The sequence below is a fragment of the Pseudoliparis swirei genome, chromosome 7 (genome assembly GCF_029220125.1).
Source record: "Pseudoliparis swirei isolate HS2019 ecotype Mariana Trench chromosome 7, NWPU_hadal_v1, whole genome shotgun sequence".
NCBI lineage: Eukaryota > Metazoa > Chordata > Actinopteri > Perciformes > Liparidae > Pseudoliparis > Pseudoliparis swirei.
In genome coordinates this window covers 22,915,623-22,938,832 of record NC_079394.1, presented here as the reverse complement: position 1 = coordinate 22,938,832, position 23,210 = coordinate 22,915,623, and the positions used below count along the sequence as shown (strand labels likewise).

The window sequence follows — 23,210 nt, the reverse complement described above, 5'->3', positions numbered from 1 at the left end:
TGTAGTACCATATTGCACCACTAGAGAGCTGCACTCACTAAATGCGGGGCTACTTGTATATCTTATAGTCTTAAAAAGTAGAATTGGAGCCAGAGCCTTTAGTTATCAAGCTCCTCTTTTATGGAACCAGCTTCCACCTTCAGTCCAGGAGGCAGATACAGTTACCTCATATAAGAGTAGACTTAAGACTTTCCTCTTTGATAGTGCCTATAGTTTGAGCTGAATCGGGTTCACCTGTTCCAGCTGCTGTTATGCTGCTATAGGCTTATAGGCTGCTGGGGGACGTTTTAGTATACACTGAGCACCTATCTCCTCTTCTCTCTCTCCTTATGGATGAATTTTCATCTCTCCATTGCACATTACTAATTCTGCTTCCTCCCCGGAGTCCTTTTGACTTCACGTCTCATAGGGTCCATTGGACCTGGCTGGGTCTGATGCCATGGCGCTGCTGATGCCCCGCCCACTCCTCCTCTCTACCTCCATCTGACTGATGGATCATGAAGGTCTGGATCGTGGTCCATGCCTTCTACTAACTATTCATACACTCTGTCATCTGTAATGATTCCTTCTGTACACATGACATCTATTGCTTCTGTCCATCCTGGAGAGGGATGTCCATCCTCTGTAGGGATGGGTATCGTTTGGGTTTTTTCTGATACCGGTGCTAAACCGGTACTTTTAAAACGATAACGGTGCCTGAACCGATACTTTTTTTTTAAACGCACAATGAGGACATTAAAAACCTCTTTGGCCATATTCCCTGTAGAAGCCGTTATCATGGAGCACTGACAAACAACGGATATCAGACTGTTAACAGACACAATATATGTTTTCCATTATATGATGTGATATGTATTGTCATGTGCAGACCTTATAGGGTTAATCCTGTCACTGTTTTGATGGGCAAAGAGAACAACCAATCAGCAGGGTTTTTCCTGCATAGAGAACATTTGGGCGCGCGCCTAAGCCGTTTTCCCGAACGCCTATGACAAATCCCGAGTGCCTTAGGCAAAAAAAAGTCTGCGATGGGAAAAAAAAAAAAAAAAAACTGTTCATCACATGTATGTCAGCGAATATGTTCTTAATAGTATGTTTCAAGTAGGCTACAGCCGAACCCTCGTTCTGTTTTGATCAATAGTAATAGAGTTGATAAGCGTGTCTTCTTGTCTGATCAATACGCAACTGTGAGGTGCGCGAATGGACAGAGCGACCAGCTGCTGATCACTCACTCAACAGCCCGACATGCACGAATACACCTGGACTATTGTCAATAGGGATGCACCGATCTGATCGGCGCCGATCCATATCGGCCGATATTCCCATTATCGGTTTTGATCGGCGTTCTCAAAACGGCCGATCAAACGTGGCCGATCAGATGACATAAAATCTGCGAGAACTATCAGACGTTTCAATCGCGGCACATCGCAACGGAGACAATGCGCCCCTCGAGGGCCGGCAGAGTGCAGAGGTCCACGAGGGGATCCTCACGCACCGAGCGGCGTCCCTGTCCCCCGAGTTGAATCACTGGGTCAACTCAGCCGACACTCACATGTCTGAGCCCCTATAGACTGATGTTGACGGTAAACGCTTTCGATCGGGAGCGCGCGAGGGTTTTGATTCAATTCAATTCAGTTTATTTGTATAGCCCAATTTCACAAATTACAAATTAGTCTCGGAGTGCTTTACAATCTGTACACATAGACATCCCTGCCCCAAAACCTCGCATCGGACCAGGAAAAACTCCCAAATAACCCTTCAGAGGGAAAAAAAGGGAAGAAACCTTCAGGAGAGCAACAGAGGAGGATCCCTCTCCAGGATGGACAGGTGCAATAGATGTAATGTGTACAGAAGGACAGATTTAGAGTTAAAATACATTCAATGAATATGACAGAGTGTATGAATAGTTCATAGTAGGCATACTCGTCTCCTCACGCTCCGCTGCCACAAGGACAGATACAGGAGAACATTCCTGCCGACGGCTATGAGGCTCTACAACAGTTCACCTCTTGCCAGATCACCCTAACCCTTCTTATATTTTGTGTTTTTTATTCTTGTGTGTTGCTGCTACTGGCTCGACAAATTTCCCCTTGGGGATTAATAAAGTATATATCTATCTATCTATCTATCTATTCCACGATGGAGACCTCCACGATCCATCAGGCAGATGGCGGTGGGGAGGAGTGGGCGGAGTCTCAACAGGATAGTGGCGTAGTCAGTAGCAGGAATTCCACGACCCAGACCTCGATGATCCATCAGGCAGATAGGATCTATGTCGTCTCATGGGGTCCGATGACCCCATGAGACGTGAAGTCAAAAGGACTCATGATAAAGTTAGCGGAAGGATTCACGTAACACAACATCCGGTTTTGCAAAGCTAGCGGAAAGAACCACGTGAAACCACATCCGTTTTTCAAAATAAGATGTCGACAAATCATACACTAACATATAAAAGTAAACAATGAACTGATTTTGTATCTTTATAGATCGTTTCTGAGATTTAGCTTGAATTACGCCAACATTAAAACTAGGGCTATGAAACGATTAAAAATGTTAATCAGGCTAATCACAGGTTTCTGTGGATTAATCATGATTAATCACATATATACACTTACAGGGCTCTCAAGACAGGCAAGAGCTCCGAGAAGAGTTGTTGACGGGGAGGGGGGAAATGCGTGAGTCTCACGCTCAATGTCACGCTCAATGCGTGACACTTGAGAGCCCTGCATTTATACACAGGGGGGCACATAACTTGCTCATCAGTGCGGAGCTCTGCACACGCCGGCATCCGAGCTCTGCAGCGCGAGACGGAGATCGGAGTTGTGTTTACGCGACACGTAGAGACAGAATGACATGCTGCTGGTTCGAGACGACCAACAACAGACGGATTGGAAGCTCATTCTGCGCATGCGTTAAATGCGCAAAAAAACAAAAACTAATTAATCCTGTAATTTAATTAACTGAGTTAACGCGTTATTTTTCACAGCACTAATTAAAACAGTTTTACTGTACCAAGGAAGAGTTTATAAAAATAAGTCTGACTTTTGTATGTTAAAAAAAGTCCTGTATATAGATTTCCCCAAGAGTTCCAGGAAATGAATGATGCAGATGTGTTCCATACATATCTGAAATCCCCTACAATAGCAATCAAACAATTATAATGTATCAATTAGGACATTTTTCAAAGTAAAAGTCCTAAATGTTTAAAGAAATCGGTAATTTCTTTAATGTTTGAGGTGCTTTATTTATGTATTGCCTTATAGTCCTAGGCAATAATGTTACACAATAAATAGAATGCTTCAATCGTCACCGTGATCGGTATTATCGGATCGGCAGATACTGATTTCAGTGATCGGCACCAAAAAACATGATCGGTGCATCTCTAATTGTCAATCTATTAGCCTATCTATTTTAATCTAAAGTGGAAGCAAAATGATTTTCTCAAGTATTGCCTCCATTATTTATGGGAAGAAAAAAAAATCCATAGATATCTGCTAATTACGGTGACATGGTAACACAGACCGTGCGCGCGCAGTGCGCCAACATTTTTTTGGGGAGCACCGAAGACCCATTTTGACCCAGGAAAAACCCTGATCAGAGGTACTGAAGATGACATGTGACAAATAAAGTTTTGCTTCCGACAGCGAGAGTTACACAAACAAAGTGATGCCCCACGGTCTTTATTCCTCCGTCATTATATTCCCGGTAACACTGGGAAACCAGCCGGGATCGCTGTACATCCACACATCTGCTAGCACACTGTCACGCTCGTAGCTCGTAGCTAGCGCTAGCTACGAGCTAGTTTAAACATGGTTATAATGGCTAATTTATTATTTCTTGGGCTACTTTTATGAATGCAAGACTTGCAATCAACGATACGGTACTAATCTGAGTTAAGGCTGCTCGTCATCATCGGTCTCCACGTGTTCAGGGGGACCGGTGACGGCCTAACGCTGGTGTGCTCGACACGGGTTCACGCAGTCACACACGGCGCATGCCTCCGCTGTCAAACTTAAATATGAGAGGCTCGTAACCTGCTGACAGGGCGGAGTCACCAGAGAAGTTCACAACAATAGTTTTTTTCAATTTCAATCGGCTCAGGCACCGGAAAGAAGCACCGAAATGTGCGTTGCGTTTCGGTCCGGGTAATACCGGTTGAATTGGAACCGGTACCACATTGGCACCGGTTTCCGGTACCCAACCCTAATCCTCTGTTGCTCTCCTGAAGGTTTCTTCCCTTTTTTCCCCGTGAAAGGGTTTTTCTATTTTTGGGGGAGTTTTTCCTGATTCATCCCTGTCCCAGGACCCAATGTGGATCCTAGGACAGGGATGTCTATGTGTACAGATTGTCAAGCCCTCTGAGGCAAATTTGTGATATTGGGCGAAATAAAATAAACTGAACTGAATTGAATAAAACGGTGTCCTGCTTCGGGAGAGATGTGCAAATACAAGACACCTCATTGGGTTTAAGGAGAGGACCACTGGAGCGAATGAGATAAGAAAGAGGAGGTTGAGGCCTTCATTTCTTTCTTAAAGGTGGAGGAGGGGGTGCACATAGAGTAAGGGTTGAGAAGATGCGTAGGATCATGATGTGAATGTTTAACTGCCAGTTTTGAGCTCTTGTAACTTTTGTTTTCCTGACTTACAACATACAACTCTCTGCATCCGGCCTTCACAATGGAGGAATCCACAATTAAAGGACCCATTTGACCATTAACCTGGTTGGGTCTTTAACACCCTGCGTGCAGCTTTGGAGTTACAACTGACACTTTTCTAGTGAGAACCACGAAAATAAAATAAAGCTTTGAGGGCATTTTTAACGCCCCTGCCCCCCTCCACCCCCCACAAAAAAAATACACCAACTGTTGGCATACGGTGTTCCAAGAACACAAGGTCATTCTTCTTCTATGAAAAAATATGCAAAAAATATGCAAGCATTCAATGCAGGCTTGTAATGCTGCTGCGGGTGAAAAACAAAGTGGCGTTGCCGAGTGCGCACTTTTCTTTTTTTCTTCATCTCGTTAACGCACCATAACACCTGAAGCACATCTTTAAGAAAACTACTGACTGGATAGTCCCGAACTATCTAAAATAGCACGAAAGTAAATAAAAAAAGAAGAAACGGGTAGCCTACAGAGAGTTCCTAAAGTCTCAGTAGCACTGGGACGGGGGGCGTGTGCGCTCTCAGCTGGCACCCTGCAAAGTCCCGACAACACAGAAAGTAAAAATCGATTTTAAAAAATGAACTTTTCTACATTTCCAGAAACGCAAACTCACCACTAATCGTGTATATACAACACGTCTGGACCAGGTTACTTCAAAACTGCGGTCAAGCCAGCCGCCACTTCGAAAAACAGTCAAGCCAGCCCGCACGATTTTTTTCAGTCCACGTATATACCAGGCATTATGGTGCGAGTGTGTGAAAACTGTTTTCAAAATAAGAGCGAACTTCCGGTGAACGTGATATGACGAAACTCGCCTTTAAATACAGATATAGTGATAGATTAAACTAAATTAAGAGATGAAAAATCATGAATGGTATGAATGATGAATACATTAAATGAAAGAAAGTAATTATTCCAATATTGGGATATTCTGATTTAGAATTTCAAAATAAAAGATAAAGAAAATCACATTCATGCGCAAATGTGTCTAATTTCAGAATAGATTTAGAACAAAATGGTGCGTAGTTATAAAATATTTTCACTTCTGATTCATGGTAGAGTACCTCAATGTGTCATCCAGAGATAATCAAGACATTCTGACGTTTGATTTCTCAATGAAAGCACTTCATAAAGAAAATAATAGTAATATATTTCCAATATTTGAATTTTATTTTAAGCAAATCCGTAACTTTCTTGAAGAAAATTACACTGAAGTCTTGTTATTGGTGACCTCAGCTACGCCCATGATTATTTTCATGAGATATTACTGTGCGGATTTTGAATGAATTCAATTTAAAATTAGCAAAAAATAAATTTTATTAATATTATGCCAATATTTGAATTTTATTTTAAGCAAATCTGTAACTTTCTTGAAAAAAAATTACACTGCAGTCTTGTTAGTGGTGACCTCTGCTAGGCCCATGATTATTTTCATGAGATATTACTGTGTGGATTTTGAATAAACCCACCTAAATACCCCACATTCGCGAACGAAGTTGCGTGAAGGTGCTGTTACATCTTAACCCTTGTGTTGCCTTAGGGTCATTTTGACCCGAATCAATATTACACCCTCCCCCCGCCTTAGGATTAATTTGACCCCATTCAATGTTGGTGTTCTTTCGGTAGTCAACAAACAAACATAAAGTGCCTCACACTTAAACTTTGAAAACAATATTAATTCTAATAATTTTTAATTTAATAATTTTCAAATTGAACCCAAAGGGTAAAATATGTTAGTAAATATAAAGGTAACAGGAGGGTGAAACATTGAATCGGGTCAAAATGACCCAAAGGCGGGGGGGGGGGGGGTGGGTGTAATATTGATTCGGGTCAAAATGACCCTAAGGCAACACAAGGGTTAAAGTGATAGATAAAAAGTGTTGGAGCAGAGAGAATCGGTGACTTAGGCAATATGACAACGAGAGCGTCCAAATAAAACGCCGGTGCGGGTGGTGCTAATGCTAAGCTTGCAAACACGGAGGGCATGAGCAATGAGGGAAACGTACTGTCAGCTATGCAACAGTCCCTGGCTAAAGCAGATATGGCGGAGATTAAAGAGACCAACGTGGGCCTGAGATCCGACATAGGCGGAATAACACGTCGCCTGGATGAAGCTGAACAGAGAATCTCTCAGCTGGAGCAAATCTCAAGGACTGCATTCTTTCATCTACGTAATATTTCAAAAATCAGGCACATCTTGTCTCAAAAAGATGCAGAAAAATTGGTTCACGCGTTCGTTACTTCGAGACTGGATTACTGCAACTCCTTATTATCAGGCTGCTCTAATAAGTCTCTTAGGTCCCTCCAGTTGATCCAGAATGCTGCAGCTCGTGTTCTCACTAAAACTAAGAAAAGAGATCACATCACTCCTGCACTAGCTACCCATAAAATCAAGAATCACTTTTAAAATTCTTCTCTTAACCTACAAAGCCTTGATTGGTGATGCACCATCATATCTTAACCCTCTGGAGTCTGGGGTCATGTTCTCGATTTTAAAAACAAAATTAAATTCACCTTTAAAAGGCTTTTGCATATGACACATACCCATGTGTTATACATCAACAATTCCAGAACAATCTCAGCTCTCTATATTATGAGGCACAATTGTCCTCAGGTACAAGTGGAAAGAAAAGATATGGCCCTAAAGCTGAAAATGTAAGTTCGATTTCTCAAAATTCTTCACATCTCTTCTGAAAACACACCTTTACTCATGTGGACCAACTGTTTAGGTGTTTAAAATTAGTTTACCAAAGGCAGTGAAATATCTGAAAACAATGCTAGATACATGTAAATAAATGTCAAAAAACAAATTTTGAACGACCGTTTTTTGAGTAGAAATGATGTGGTCTATCACACATTCACCAATATGATAAAGATGGGACTGAGAAATGACTTCATACTGCAGATACAGTTTCATGAACGTGCAAATAAAAAATGACATTACATTTTTTCTTCTTCAAATAAATGTATTATACATTAGAAAAAGTAAACATATTCTCCATAATATTCATGTTGAGAAATAGAAAACAGAACACAAATATTGATACAGAATATTTACAATATGGCTTCACTATAATGGCATCATGTCATCGTGTCATGGTCCTCCGGGGCACGAAACCTCTTTACTGGCCGGGCAGGTAGAGCTGCAGGTGGGGCTGCAGGGTGCGCTGCAGGCGCTGGTGAATCCTCTCTGTAAAATATAATACTGGTCAGCACCGCGAGCACGTAACGGGCACCGTGACGGGACACTGTAACAGACACGGTAAAACGGACACGTAACAGATACGCAAGGGACACGTAAAGTTTAGTGAAGACACTTACCCGGTCCAAGTGGATCTCTTCTGGCTGTGTGTTCCTCCTCGTGGCTCTGCAGCTCCTCTGAGGCTCCGCGCTGCTCGACAAAGTCGCTGCAGCTGCTTCCTTGTTGTGAAGTCTGTTCGCGCGGTGTTCTCTGGCTTCTCTGACTGACAGACTGCTAAATGAGCTTCACCTGGGAGGTGGGCAGGTCCTTGTGATTTCTTAGGTTTTCATTGGTTGTTCTTCTCCGCAAAATGTTGACGGACAACCGCATTGGCAAATCACAGTACTCGGTGCCGCGTCACCCGACACGTTCGTCCCCCTATCTTTACCTTCGCATTGAAAATGCCGGAAGGTTATGTTTTGATCGCCGTGTATTTATTTATTTGTATGCGTGTTATTCGCAAAACTCAAAAAGTATTGAACCGAATCGCATGAAATTTGGTGGGATGATTGTTTATTATCCGGGGACCAGTTGATTAGATTTTGGGATCGATCGGGTCAAAGGTCATGAACAGGTCAAAATGTTCTTGAATCGCATGAAATTTGGTGGGATGATTGGTTATTATCCGGGGACCATTTGATTAGATTTTGGGATCAATTGGGTCAAAGGTCAATGTCAAGGTCATGGAAAGGTCAAACTCTTTTTTTATCATAGCACGATACATTTTTGTCCAATTGGCATGCAACTAATGCCAAAATGTTCATAATTCAATGCCCAATCTTGTGATATGCGAAGGTATGCACTCTACCGAGTGCCCATTCTAGTTCTCTGAATCGCAGAGGAGCTTACGGTAGATAAATGAACGGAAGAGGAAATCCTCCGGATTCATCCAGTATTTTAAACGTATCTCGGCGACGTATTGTCGCGGAGATATACAGATTTTAAAAATGTAAAGCTGTCAAAACGCACTGTAGCGTGCTTCGTTTTCAGAGGGTTAAGGAGCTTGTAGTACCATATTGCCCCACTAGAGAGCTACGCTCACTAAATGCGGGACTACTTGTAGTTCCTAGAGTCTTAAAAAGTAGAATGGGAGCCAGAGCCTTTAGTTGTCAAGCTGCTCTTCTATGGAACCAGCTTCCACCTTCAGTCCGGGAGGCAGACACAGTCACCTCATTTAAGAGTCGACTTAAGACTTTCCTCTTTGACAGAGCTTATAGTTAGGGCTGAATCAGGTTCACCTGATCCAGCCCCTTGATATGCTGCTATAGGCTTATAGCTGCCGGGGGACGTTTTAGGATGCACTGAGTACCTATCTCCTCTTTTTTCTCTCCTTAAGGATGAATATTCAACTCTCAATCACACGTTACTAACTCTACTTTCTCCCCGGAGTCCTTTTGACTTCACGTCTCATGGGGTCATCGGACCCTATGAGACGGCATAGATCATATCTGCATGATGGATCATCGAGGTCTGGGTCGTGGAATTCCTGCTCCTGACTACGCCACTGTCCTGTTGAGACTCCGCCCACTGTTGAGACTCCGCCCACTCCTCCTCTCTACCGCCATCTGCCTGATGGATCGCGGAGGTCTCCATCGTGGAATATGCCTACTATGAACTATTCATACACTGTCACATTCATTGAATGTATTTTAACTCTAAATCTGTCCTTCTGTACACATTACATCTATTGCACCTGTCCATCCTGGAGAGGGATCCTCCTCTGTTGCTCTCCTGAAGGTTTCTTCCCTTTTTTCCCCCCTGAAGGGTTATTTGGGAGTTTTTCCTGGTCCGATGCGAGGTTTTGGGGCAGGGATGTCTATGTGTACAGATTGTAAAGCACTCCGAGACAAATTTGTAATTTGTGAAATTGGGCTTTACAAATAAACTGAATTGAATTGACAACCAGCAGCTTTCCCAAACCGCAGAGAGAAGCGCTAAAAAGTGCGATGAACTACATCGGGCGGTCGAAGATGCCGCTAATAGAGACAGGCGCCAGAATCTACGGCTCATCGGCCTTAGGGAGAAGCTCGACAGCGGTAAGCCATCAGAATGTTTGAGGAAAATCATCTCGGAGGCTCTGGGGGTCGAACTGGACGGAGCGCAACTGCAACGAGTGCACCGAACACCGGTCCCAATGCCCGAGGAAGGTCGGCCACCCAGGCCGATAATTATTAGATTTCTGAGCTTTCTGGAGCGGGAGCGAGTGTTGGCCGCTGCGAGGGAGAAGTATAGAAGCAAGAAGGATATCATCTGGGAAGGCTGTAAGCTGTCTTTCTTCCCCGACATGACCAAGGAGACGGCGGAGAAGAGAAGAAAGTTCAACGAAGTGAGAAGCCGGCTACACCAGCTGGATGTGCGCTTCACTCTCGCTTACCCAGCGGAGCTGCGCTTTTCATGGAGGGGGAAAAGAATGAAGTTCGCAGATCACCGAGAAGCAATGGACTTTCTGGACAAGGAAGAGATGGAAAAGCGGAATTAAAGAACACCTGTCTGACAGGACGGCAGCGTGCTGACGAGCCGCAGGAGATAAGGTATTGGATTATTTTCGCTACAGTCCAGGACAAGCCCTTATCACAGTGAGTATATGAGTGTGCGCACTCTTACTGGATACAGGGCAGTGACTCCTCACTTGGGTTTGAAGTTGGGGAGGAGCATACTATATTTGTTTCCTTCTTTCAAATCTTAAGCTTCATAGACGGGTTGTTAAAATACTGCTGAAGTGAAGTGCTGTCAACAGGCTATGCGGGAATGAACAGTACACAAGGAAGCTAAGAACCAAAACAAAGTAAGGGGGTTGGGGGTGGGGATTCCTGATGGTGACCTCTTCAAGGTGCCCCATGGTCCATTTTGGTGGTGGATCTCTTCCGAGTGAGAGTGGGAGAGGGTGTGGGAATAAGGTTGTGTTATGTGTGGTTGTTTTTTGTTATGTGTTATTGTTTATGTGGGTTTTGATATGCAGCTGGGTGGCACCACTTTTTTTGTTTTTGTTTTGTCCTTTTTGCTTACTGCTCTCATGTGTCAGCCATCATCTCAATATGGAAAGTGTAAAACCATACGTTAATCTATGGCTAGAGGTCTGAAAATAGTGTCCTGGAACGTAAATGGGCTAAAAAATCCCATAAAAAGGAAAAAATGCTTATTATATCTAAAATCCCAACAAGCCGATGTGGCTTTTATACAAGAGACTCACTTGATCGATTCAGAGGCAGCTAAATTGAGGCGAGACTGGGTTGGCCAGGCATACTATAGTTCATACTCTGGTCAAAAACATGGAGTGGCTATTTTGGTACACAAAAAACTGAATTTCCAATTGTTAAGAGAAGAAAAGGATATGGAAGGAAGAATGATATGTTTGGAAGCAAAAATTGATGGAATCAAAATAAATCTATGTAATATATATGCCCCGAATGTTGAAGACCCAGAATTTTTTCATGAAGTCAATAAATCAGTGGGGAACATAGTTGATGGGCACACAATCATAGCTGGAGATTTTAATCAAGTTTTGGATGGGGCTTTAGACAAAACAACTCCTTTATTTAATTTGCCAAAAAACAGACTGGCAATTTAATTCCTGATGAAGGATCTCGGACTGACAGATATATGGAGGCTTGTCAACCCAAGAGAAAGGGAATATACCTTCTACTCTCATAGACACAAGTCTCATTCCAGGATTGATTATTTTTTGATAAGCAAGGATCTGGTTGAAAGTGTCTCAGACTGCTCTATAGGAACCATAGCATTGACCAATCATGCAGCAGTCCAGCTAGAATTAGTAATGGAACCAGACCGAGTAAGGAAAAACCGATGGAGGATGAACATATCTCTTTTCCAGGATCCAGGATTTCGCAATTTAATGATAGAGGAACTTGACAATTTCTTTCTGTGGAACACTGGTTCAACAGATAAAGTTGGAACAGTATGGGAGGCCTCCAAAGCTTATATAAGGGGGGAAATGATAGCTTATTCCAGTAGGAAAAAAAGAGAGCAAGTTAAAATTTTAAGTGATCTAGAATCTCAACTCAAAGATTTAGAAAAAAACCTGTCCACAAGTCACACTGATTTACTGCTTTAACAATGGTGTGACCTCAAATTTAAATTAAATGAAATATATAATAAAATAGCACAGTATGCCCTATTTAGGCTAAAAAGTAATTTCTATGAGTGGTGAAAAATCTGGGAAATTATTAGCCAGACAACTCGAACAAAAGGAGGCAAGTTATGCTATACCAGCGGTTAAAAATGAAATGGGGAAACTGATGACAAATACAAAGGAAATCAATAGGATATTTGCAAGTTTTTATAGTGAACTCTATAAATCGGAGGCTGATCCAGAAGTGGATGATTATGAGACATTCTTCTCTAAAATAAACCTCTCAGAGATATCTATGGATCAGAAAAACTGTTTGGACAGCCCCATAACAGTAGAAGAGGTCAAGTCTGCTATCGCTCTCATGAAGCCTGGAAAATCACCTGGGCTAGATGGCTTTCCCGCCGAATATTATAAAAACTATGTCGATAAATTGGCTCCCATCCTGACAACGGTTTATGAGGAATCATTATCATTGGGAGAGCTACCAGGAACATATAACGAAGCCCTGATATCTTTGATTGTTAAAAAAGATAAAGATCCGACCGAACCAGGAAGTTATAGACCTGTGAGCTTAATTAATGTAGACTGCAAAATCCTAACAAAAATTTTAGCAATGAGGCTAGAAGATATCCAACCACGCTTAATACATTCTGATCAAGTAGGATTTATAAAGGGAAGATCATCTGCAGACAACATCAGATGTCTGCTACATCTTATACAGCTTAATCAGGGGGAAACCACTCCCATAGCTGCATTCTCCTTGGATGCCCAAAAGGCATTTGATAGAGTGGAGTGGAACTTTTTGCGATATACTCTTAAACGATTTGGATTTGGGGAAACATTTGTTAAATGGGTAAACGTAATTTATTCAAATCCACGAGCAGCAGTGATGACAAATGGAATGATATCCCTCTTTTTTAATTTAGAGCGAGGTACCAAACAGGGAGACCCTCTAAGTCCCCTGCTCTTCACACTATTCTTAGAGCCTTTGGCTATTGCAATAAGGACAGACGGGTATTAAGGGGGTCGTACAAGGGGAAGAGGAACATAAAATGTTTATGTATGCAGATGACATTTTATTATTGATCAAGGATCCTTTGATGTCAATTCCTAATGTTTTATCCACAATTGAGTCCTTCTCAAAAATATCAGGTTACAAAATAAATTGGCAAAAGTCTGAATGCATGCCGATATCAAGAGGATGCATTCTATCAACGGTCGATTCATCCCAGTTTAAATGGATCACAAGGGGACTAAAATATTTGGGTATTAGGCTGTGCTCAGATATACAAAATATAATCTCTCTTAATATGCTTCCTTTAATACAAAAAATTAGGACTAACTTTGACAAATGGAAAGTGTTAAATCTTACCTGATGGGGAAAGATTAATATCATTAAGATGGTGGTCGCTCCACAATTTAATTACATCTCTATGATGATACCAGTAACCATCTCCGAGGAGATCTTTAAACAATATAACCAGCTTTGTAAAACATTTTTATGGAATAACAAAACGCCTAGAATTAGTATGAAAAAGCTCTGGGCCTCAAGAGATAATGGGGGATTGGCTCTTCCAAATATGGAATTATATAGCATAGCATTCGAAATACATAAAATTGCACGGCACTGGAGACATTATGAATCCAATCCGGCATGGGTAAAGATGGAAGGGGAATTAGCCTTTCCACTACAGGTTATGGACTTGCTATCTCAGAAACACACAACGGAAACCGACCAAAGAAATCTAGTAGTACAACACTCCAAGTGGGCATGGGCAAGGGCACATAAGATTCTGGCGATTACTCAATATAAACAAAGCTATTCCTCCACTTGGAATAACCCTCACATCTGCTTAGGGAAAAAAGTATTTATATGGGATACATGGCTGGCAAAAGGAGTACATGTCATCAAAGATCTCTACAGAGATGGCTCATTTAAATCATTTGAGGACCTTAAAGAAACGTTTAATTTAGATGAGAAGGGGGATTTCTGGAAGTATTTACAGTTGAAGAGTAGCATGGGGGCTGGGTTCGGACTGAAAATAGAAAAGAAAGAAGAGAAGAAGATTCAGGAGTTCCTAAATGCTTCCCGAACCCAACAATCTGCCTCAATATTTTATCGAAAATTGTCGAATATTCAAGTTGGAATGTGCGATGGACTGAGACTAGTATGGCAAAAAGATCTTCGGACTGAGATAAGGGGAGATGTATGGCAAGAAATAATATCAAATGTAGGCTGGGCTACAAGGGATGCAAGAAGCAAGTTTACTCACGATAAAATTGTACACAGATATTATTTTACACCTTTGAAACTGTATAAAATGGGATTGAGGCAAGATCATAATTGTTGGAAATGTAATATAGAAATGGGCACTTTTCTACATGCTATGTGGGAGTGCTCCAATGTGTGGCCTTTATGGAAGGCAGTACTAAAGACATTAGAAGGGTGGCTCAAGCGGCCTTTACCAGAATCCCCACAACTGTGTTTATTAGGGGACACATCACTGGTGCCACCAGGCCTCACCAACGCAGAGATCAGACTGTCACTAACAGGCTTCATGGTGGCAGCGAGGCTGATCCTGAGAAACTGGAAGAGCCCACATACGGCCACGCTCACAGAATGGCTAAAACTCATGACGGAGACAGCTGCTTTTGAAAGTATGATTGCCAGGCTGAAGGACAGTTCAAGCCAAACTGACCAAGCATGGAAAAGTCTGATGGCTTTCATTACAAATTAGAGGAGGGGTCAAATACTCAGGGGTAAGATTTGGATTTTGAGGGGATTGAAAATACAGATGCAGGGTAGTGTATATACACTTACAAGTAAAAGATAATTAAGGGGGTGCCGGGGTTGTTTTTGTTGTCTTTTTGTTGTTTTTTATTGTTGTTGTTGTTTGTGTTTTGGAGGAGGGGAGGATATATGTGTGTGTATGTGTGTCTGTGTGTGTGTGTATGGGTATGTATATGGGTGTATATATGTTTATGTTTATGTCTGACATTTTTGTACTTGTTTTATGTTTATATCATTAAACAAATAAAAAATTTAAGTGACAAAAAAAGAATCCACACTAATATCTCATAAAAATAATCCTGGGCCTAGCAGAGGTCACCACTAACAAGACTGCAGTGTAATTTTTTTCAGGAAAGTTACGAATTTGCTTAAAATAAAATTCAAATATTGCCATAATATTAATTTATTTTTCGCTAACTTTAAATTGAATTTATTCAAAATCCACACAGTAATATCTCATGAAGATAATCATGGGCCTAGCAGAGTTCACCACTAACAAGACTGCAGTGTAATTCTTTTCAAGAAAGTTACAGATTTGCTTAAAATAACATTCAAATATTGCCATAATATTAATCATATTTATTTTTCGCTAACTTTAAATTGAATTCATTCAAAATCCACACAGTAATATCTCATGAAAATAATCATGTGCCTAGCTGAGGTCACCAATAACAAGACTGCAGTGTAATTTTTTTCTAGAAAGTTACGCATTTGCTTAAAATAAAATTAAAATATTGGCATAATATTAATAATATTTATTTTTTGCTAACTTTAAATTGAATTCATTCAAAATCAGCACAGTAATATCTCATGGAAATAATCATGGGCCTAGCTGAGGTCACCACTAATAAGACTGCAGTTTTTTTCAAGAAAGTTACGGATTTGCTTCAAAGAAATATCAAATATTGGAAATATATTACTATTATTTTCTTTATGAAGTGCTTTCATTTAGAAATCAAACGTCAGAATGTCTTGATTATCTCTGGGTGACACCTTGAGGTACTCTACCATGAATCAGAAGTGAAAGTATTTTGTAACTACGCACCATTGTGTTCTAAATCTATTCTGAAATTAGACACACATTTGCGCATGAATGTGATTTTCTATATCTTTTATTTTGACATTTTAAATCAGAACATCCAATATTGGAATAATTACCTTCTTTTATGTATTGTATTCATCATTCATTCAATTGGTCACCCCTGGTCACATGACATCTAAAGATGGCGGAGGGAGCTGGTGGAAGTACAGCTGCTCCGAGTAGATCTCGAATTAAACCAGAAATCTACAAGACTATTGATGGTAAAGTCATTGTGGAAGATGAACTTTTAAACTTCCTCGTCATAAAAATGAAGACTCTGAGTCATGACGATATTATTTTATTAGTTGTGAACCACTTCGGATCGGATTGGATTGAGAGTTCAAAGAAAGTTCTTTTTGAGCTCTGTCCAAGCTCCAGTCAACGATTTGTAGCACATAAGGGGGCACAAAAAGACGTAAATAACGTAAAGAGTTGTTTGAAACTACTAAATGAGGCGGGTGAGAATATCCCTCGTTTTGTGTCTCATTACATAGACGAATTTCCACCTGTGACGTTCAACTCCCTTGATGTTTCTTGCCTGCTTGGGAAAATTGAGCGTCTAAGTACAGACATGACCTCAATGAAACATGCTATGTGTATGCAGACAAATATCTGTGAGGATCTCCGAGAGATAACGGCGGATATGAATCAACGCATATGCCGGGTTGAACAGCCTGTGTTGAGCGGAAGGGATGCACCGATTCGCCAGGTTGACGAGGAGGCCCTGAGTCGGGGTATGGAAGCCGGTGTAACTCAGGTGCATGGAGCATCGGTGCTGGAGCAACATCATCTCAGCCGAGGGGTTGCGCCCATTTACTGCGAGAACGAGGAGGCACCAAGCCGGAGTATGCGGAGTGTAGCGCCGGCGACTGGGTCCTCCGCCCTGGATGCCAGCGCAGCATAAGGACCCTGGAGTGCGGAGCGGAAAAACGACGCGGCGGCAATGTCACCTGTGTGGAGCCGTGTGGTAAGAGAGTGTCGCCGCCTGAAACCTGCCACTGAATTACAGCCTGGAGCTCATCCACATCCTCCAAGAAAGAAGAAGACTCCTGGTATTGTTGGAACTGGTGCTGGGGGAAACATACAAACTATAAAGACTAAACTGGTGAGTGTGTTCGCTATAAAATGTTCGCCCGATTTGGACTCCGAGGCTCTGGCAAGGTATCTAAGGGATAAACTGTGCCGCGATGTAACCTGTCAAAAGATAGACACGGCTTCAAGCCAGTTTAGCTCCTTTAAAATTACCGCCGAGTGCAATGACGTAGGCGAAATGTATGAGCCACAGCTTTGGCCTGAAGGGACTTTTGTACGGCGTTTCTATGAAGCCCGCAAGGCTGCGGCTGTGGGGTCACTGGGGGTAAAAACACGTGTTGCTGTAAGGGACATGCTTGAGGTTGGGACATCTGCTGCCATGCAGTTATGATTGTGAAAACATGAGTATCAGAGTTGTGTCCTATAACTCGCGTGGCTTGCGCCTAGGACAGTCCGCCGGGGACAAAGCGCGACGCATTGTTATTGACACTTTAATGCAGAGTGCTGATATATTGTGTATACAGGAGACTTTTTTAGCCAAACAAGACCTGGATAAACTTAATTCTATCAATACAGACTTTCATGGGCAGTGGCGGTTCGTCCATAGGGGGCGCTAGGGCGCCGCCCCTCTTAAAATTTGGACATGAAAAAAAAAGAAGAAGAAGAAAAAGAAAAAAAATCCTGTCAAAAAACATTATATGCCAAATCATTTAAATAGTAAATATACCGTGTTGACGCGCTAAATATGTGTGGGAGACCGTAAGCCTGTCAACAACCACTTAAGTTAATGTGAAAAAATATAATATATCGCCATTATCACGGAGAAGCCCCTCCCCTTTTTCGAGGCGCTGGTCTAACGTGTGTGTACGGCATCGATACAACATTTCAGTCGTTTTGGCAATGACCGGCTTCACATTGGCGGATGAAACCGAATCTTGGGCGCACACATGCGCACGCGATTGGATTATTCGGCAGATCAGAGACCCGTATGTTCCCTCAGCCCATAGAGCAGTGTTGCCAGGTCCGCGGTTTTCCTGCGGAATCGGGCCACTTTTGAAGTGTTCTTGGGGTTGAATTTTGTGTCCTTGGTTCGGTAGACCTATTTTGCATGCAAATTACATGAATATCTTTAAATAAAAATCCATATTTTAAATGAAATAATTTATTCATACCCAAATCCTACCAAACTGACTCCAGATCAGCATGTACACACATTTTATTTATGATAATATACTGTATCTAATTACACAAGGCCATTTTAGGACCTAGGTGAAATAACTTGAGGGAAAACTGCTTTTGCTGCTGGCAAACTAAACATATGTTGTTACTTTGTAGATATTACAATACATTTGGCAATGATAGCAATGCTGTTGGACTTTAAAAGCAGTGTATATGGTTTGGCACGGGCATATTTTGAGTTCTGATATTGGGCTGGTTTTATCTCACAGACCTGGCAACCCTGCCAGGGAGCTCCACCTCCACGCAGGTACGCGAGCAACATAGCTAGCAGAAGCTTGTTGTTAGCATGGCGTCGGTGACTGAAAACTCTGTGGTATCTCTACGCGAAAGACCTTTCAATCGACGGTCAGATATTGATAAGAAGAGGCTGAAAGAGTTGGGACCCGAACATCCGGAATTAAAAATTCAGCAGCAAATCACTGACCGCGGGAGGACGTACACCCGGAGATTCTCCTCAAGCCGATATGCTAACCGGAGTTGATTAGCTGAATGCTCCATGAGTAATTCGTTTTTTGTTCCCCCTGTCTGTTGTTCCAAAGTCCTGGGACTGAAACTCTCTGGACTACAACGGGGTGAGGGATCTACAGAGCTTCAGACAAGTGTAAAGCACGAATCTTGCCGCAGTTATCTAGCTAAGAGCATGGAGCTAACTCGCTAACAGCTGTTAGCGAGTTAGCTTCATGCAGAGCAGTAGGAGACCGAACTGGCATCGAAACACAACGAAGAAGTTCTGAAAAACAGACACATTCACTCAAGAATAATGAAACAGGCTGGTTACAGACATGATTGACTTTAACCAGAGTTATTGAGAAGTTTGCCAACTTTAAAGAGAGGAGCTACTTGTCTTAACAGTAGTGGGTCTACTCTGTCCCCCATGTAACATGTGATCTCTTTCTGACTCTATTCTGCTCTGAACCTCTTTCATGTGACGGTGAAACTCTTTTATTTTGCAAACCTCTGAAACCCAATCCCATGTTCCTTAAAGCTGCTCTGAACCTCTCATGCCCAAAGTTACAGTGTGTTGATAGTTGTTATTGGACCGTGTTGAGCACGCTGTGTTCTTGAAATAAAGCTTTGTTTTTTACTATATTCTACTCAAACCCTCTTTTCTTCTCATTGTTGAGTGCTATTTAAACTGCGCCCCCCCCAAAAAAAAATTCACCAGCCGCCACTGTTCATGGGGCAGGAGAATCCACAACAGATCTAAGCCAGAGAATAGTGCGTGGTAGAATACCGGGTGGGGTCGCCATTCTGTGGCATAAAAAGTATGATCCCCTGATCAGTGTGATTAGACTAGAGGTGGACTGGTGCATAGCAATTAAAGTTGTACATAATAAGACTGTTTTTGTCATTTTAAATGTTTACACCCCTTATGAAAGTAACCAAAACGAGGATGAATACCTTCATAGGCTCGCTTTTATTAGTTCTTTTGTCAAAGAAAGTGCATATACAAATATATTTATTTTGGGGGATATGAACGCTGATATTTCAGATAATAACTCCCTGTTTGGTCAACACCTAATGCAATTTTGTCAAGATAATAAGTTGGTTCTTTCCAGCAAAGTGCTCTTGCCAGTAAATAGCTACACGTATACCAGTGAAGCGTGGCATACAACGTCTTGGCTGGATCACTGTGTATGTACAGCTGATGCTCATGACTGTCTCCAGGAGGTTGCAATCTTGTATGAGCTGGCTACAGCAGATCACATACCTGTCTCTATGATATTGCATGTTGAGAGTCTACCTGAGTTGACCAGTAATGATGATAACCATGAACACCACTTTAAAGTAGATTGGTCAAAGCTCACAGAAGATGATTTATTGTATTACAATTCACAAACTGATAAGAGCCTCAGAAATATTGATATACCGCTTGATGCGATTCTGTGTGGCAACATCAACTGTAAAAATCAAAACCACAATAATAATCTCTGTGTAATGTATGATAACATTGTGAATTGTCTAAATAATATAAGCAAATCATTCTGTAAAAAAAAGGCTAAACAACATAATCTTAGGCCAGGATGGAATGAATATGTGTCTGAACTCCATAGAGAAGCAAGAGAAGCTTTTAAAAACTGGGTTTTATCAGGAAAAGCAAGACATGGTCCAGAGTGCGAACACAAGAAACACACAAATGCACGATTTAAATATGCTGTGCGCTTCATTAAAAGAAATGAACAGGCCATGAGGGCAAACTCCATGGCCAAACATTTTCAGCAGAATAATGCCCTTGACTTCTGGAAAGAAGTTAAAGTTGTCAATAACATGAAGACGCCTCTGCCATCCAGTATTGATGGGGCAGTTGGTTCGGACAGTATTGCTGATCTGTGGAGTAAACACTATAGGGACATTTTCAATAGTGTTAAGAGTGACACATTTAATATTGGTAATGTTCCTAATGATGTTGGTGTGTGTATTAGACCTGATGAAGTGTTGTATGCTATTGAAAAATTGTCATTGAACAAAGCATGTGGCCTTGACCAAATAACAGCAGAACATCTGAGGCATGCGAGCAACAGGTTGTCAGTGTTACTTGCTGTATGTTTTTCTGGTTTTTTAATGCACGGCGTACTTCCTGATTCTATGCTCACTGTGTTGTTAGTGCCAGTAATCAAAAATAAAACTGCTAAAATATCTAGCATTGACAACTATCGACCAATTGCTCTGGCCAGTATACTTTCTAAAGTATTAGAACGAATCCTCTTAGATAGGCTTCAAGATTACATCTTAACCACTGATAATCAATTTGGTTTTAAAAGTAAATATAGCACAGACTTATGTATATATGCACTGAAGGAAGTTGTTAGTAAGTACAGGAGACATAACACCACAGTATTTATGTGTTTCCTGGATGCATCTAAAGCTTTTGATCGAATTAATCATTCCAAATTGTTTGTCAAATTACAAGAGCGAGGGGTGCCACCATATTTGATTCGGATTTTGCACTTTTGGTATGCACGTCAAACCATGCGAGTTAGATGGGGTAAGAGTGTATCTGCACCCTTCCTAGTGACAAATGGTGTCCGACAAGGTGGAATACTGTCCCCTGCACTGTTTAATCTTTATATGGATGACCTCTCTAAGGAGTTAAAAAAGTGTAAGACAGGATGTATGGTGGGAGAAAGTCTCATTAATCATCTCATCTACGCTGACGACTTGGTGGTCCTGTCACCTTATAGTGCTGGCTTACAGCAATTGCTCAGAGTGTGCTCAAGGTATGGGGTGCACTATGATATCGAGTTCAACTCCAAAAAGAGTGTTATTATGATAGCAAAAACCAGGGAGGATCAGAAGCTACATTTTCCTTCATTCTTTTTGGGAGTCCAGGAGTTAAATGTGGTTCAGAAATATAGGTATTTGGGTCATATCATCAGGAACGACCTCAGTGATGATGACGATGTGCAGCGGCAGTGTTGCAAACTGTATGCACAAGCCAACATGCTGGCACGTAAATTTCACATGTGTACAGAAGACGTTAAAACTGCTCTGTTTCGAGCCTACTGTACTCCTCTGTATACAGCCCACCTGTGGTGCAGTTATAGTAAAGGGAAAATGAAAAAGATGCAGGTAGCTTTCAATGATGCCTTCAGGATCCTGCTCAAGCTTCCGAGATGGACAAGCGCAAGTCAGATGTTTGTGAGCCGGAATGTTCCCACTTTTCATGCTGTTTTGAGGAATTTTATGTATAAATTTAAATGTCGACTAAATGTCTCAGAGAATGTAGTTATAAAAGCCTTGGCTGACCCAGCACTGAGTGATACCAGGTATTCGTCTTGTTTCTGGAAGCAATGGAACAAATGTTTGTATGTTTTTTAATCCAGAGTGATTTTTTTGGCTGCAATGGCTGGACCGGTGTCCTCGTATTGTATTTTATATATTGTTGTTGTATTTGTGTTTGTTGTTTTATGGACCCATGAGTCTGGAATAAAGATATATATATATAATTCGTGATTTTTCATCTCTTCAATTAGTTTAATCTATCACTATATCTGTATTTAAAGGCGTGTTTCGTCATATCACGTTCACCGGAAGTTCGCTCTTATTTTGAAGACAGTTTTCACACGCTCGTATCGTAATGCCTGGTATATACGTGTACTGAAAAAAATCGTGCGGGCCGCCTTGACTGTGTTTTCCGAAGTGGCGGCTGGCTTGACCGCAGTACTTCAAAACAGTTTGAAAAGTACATGAATGGCTTTAAAAAAGAAGTTTGCGGTCTCGGTGTGCGCCAGCGTTCAATACAGACACGGGCGCGAGCACGCGCAGAGAAAGCATTACTACGCAACGAATGTTAGCCTGAAATATCAGGAAAACAAGAACACTTTCAAACTTGTTACGACAGAGCTTTACAAGGCGGCGCTGTGTTTGAGGGGACGGAGGCTGTAAAGCAGCGAGCTTCCTGTTGGGACGGGATGTTTGAATTCTGTACATTGTGTCCCCGCGTTGAAAGAAACTACATAACTGCGTTCTCGTGCGTCGTTGTCTCCGGGCTAACTCGCGACGTCCGGTGTTTTATCTGCGTTTTACCATGAGCACAATTCAGCGCCAAGTGCGCTCGCGATAATCTGCATTTATTCCTGCAAATGCTGCGGCCGTCAACTATTTTTTCCTGTGAAAGTGCTCAGAAAACAAAACTGAGCGCGTGCACGGAACCGAGCCGAGCCGCGGGGTCCACGCGAACTCACCTGCGCTCTCTCACGGGAAGAGTTGCCTTTTCCTCTAAAACTCCTTCCTAATAAATGTAAATTCCGTAAACAACGCTCTGCTCACTTGTGGTGTCGGCGAACGGCACTCAGTGCGCATGCTCAGCTCGAGGCCGCCAATCCCGTGCATCTGCTTTATATAACTACACCATAATCCAGTATTACCCTTTGATCCCAAACTCACCGGGAGAATCCAACAGTCAATATATCACATCCGCATCTGCAAAGTTGTGCAAACGTGTTAGGGTTATATTGTGAATTAATTAAAATGGTTACAGAATAAATAAAGTTGCCAAATATTACTTAAAATATGAATACTTGTTTTAATGTGTATACAAGGATGCATACAGCCATAAATAGAGGTGGAGTTTA

The 23,210-nt window shown here is 41.7% G+C and overlaps 1 protein-coding gene across 2 annotated transcripts in view; it reads right to left on the bottom strand.

The window, feature by feature from the left end:
• Positions 1-22,913, bottom strand: part of LOC130196273 (FK506-binding protein 5-like) — a 39,646-nt gene extending 16,733 nt beyond the window's left edge. The window contains exon 1 of one of the 2 annotated variants that reach the window (XM_056418244.1): positions 22,821-22,913. The gene's annotated coding sequence lies outside the window, so the exon portion shown is untranslated. Of the gene's footprint in view, positions 1-16,814; positions 16,832-22,820 lie in introns of those variants that run through there. The other variant, XM_056418245.1, reaches the window with a different exon arrangement.
• Between the last annotated feature and the right edge of the window lie 297 nt (positions 22,914-23,210).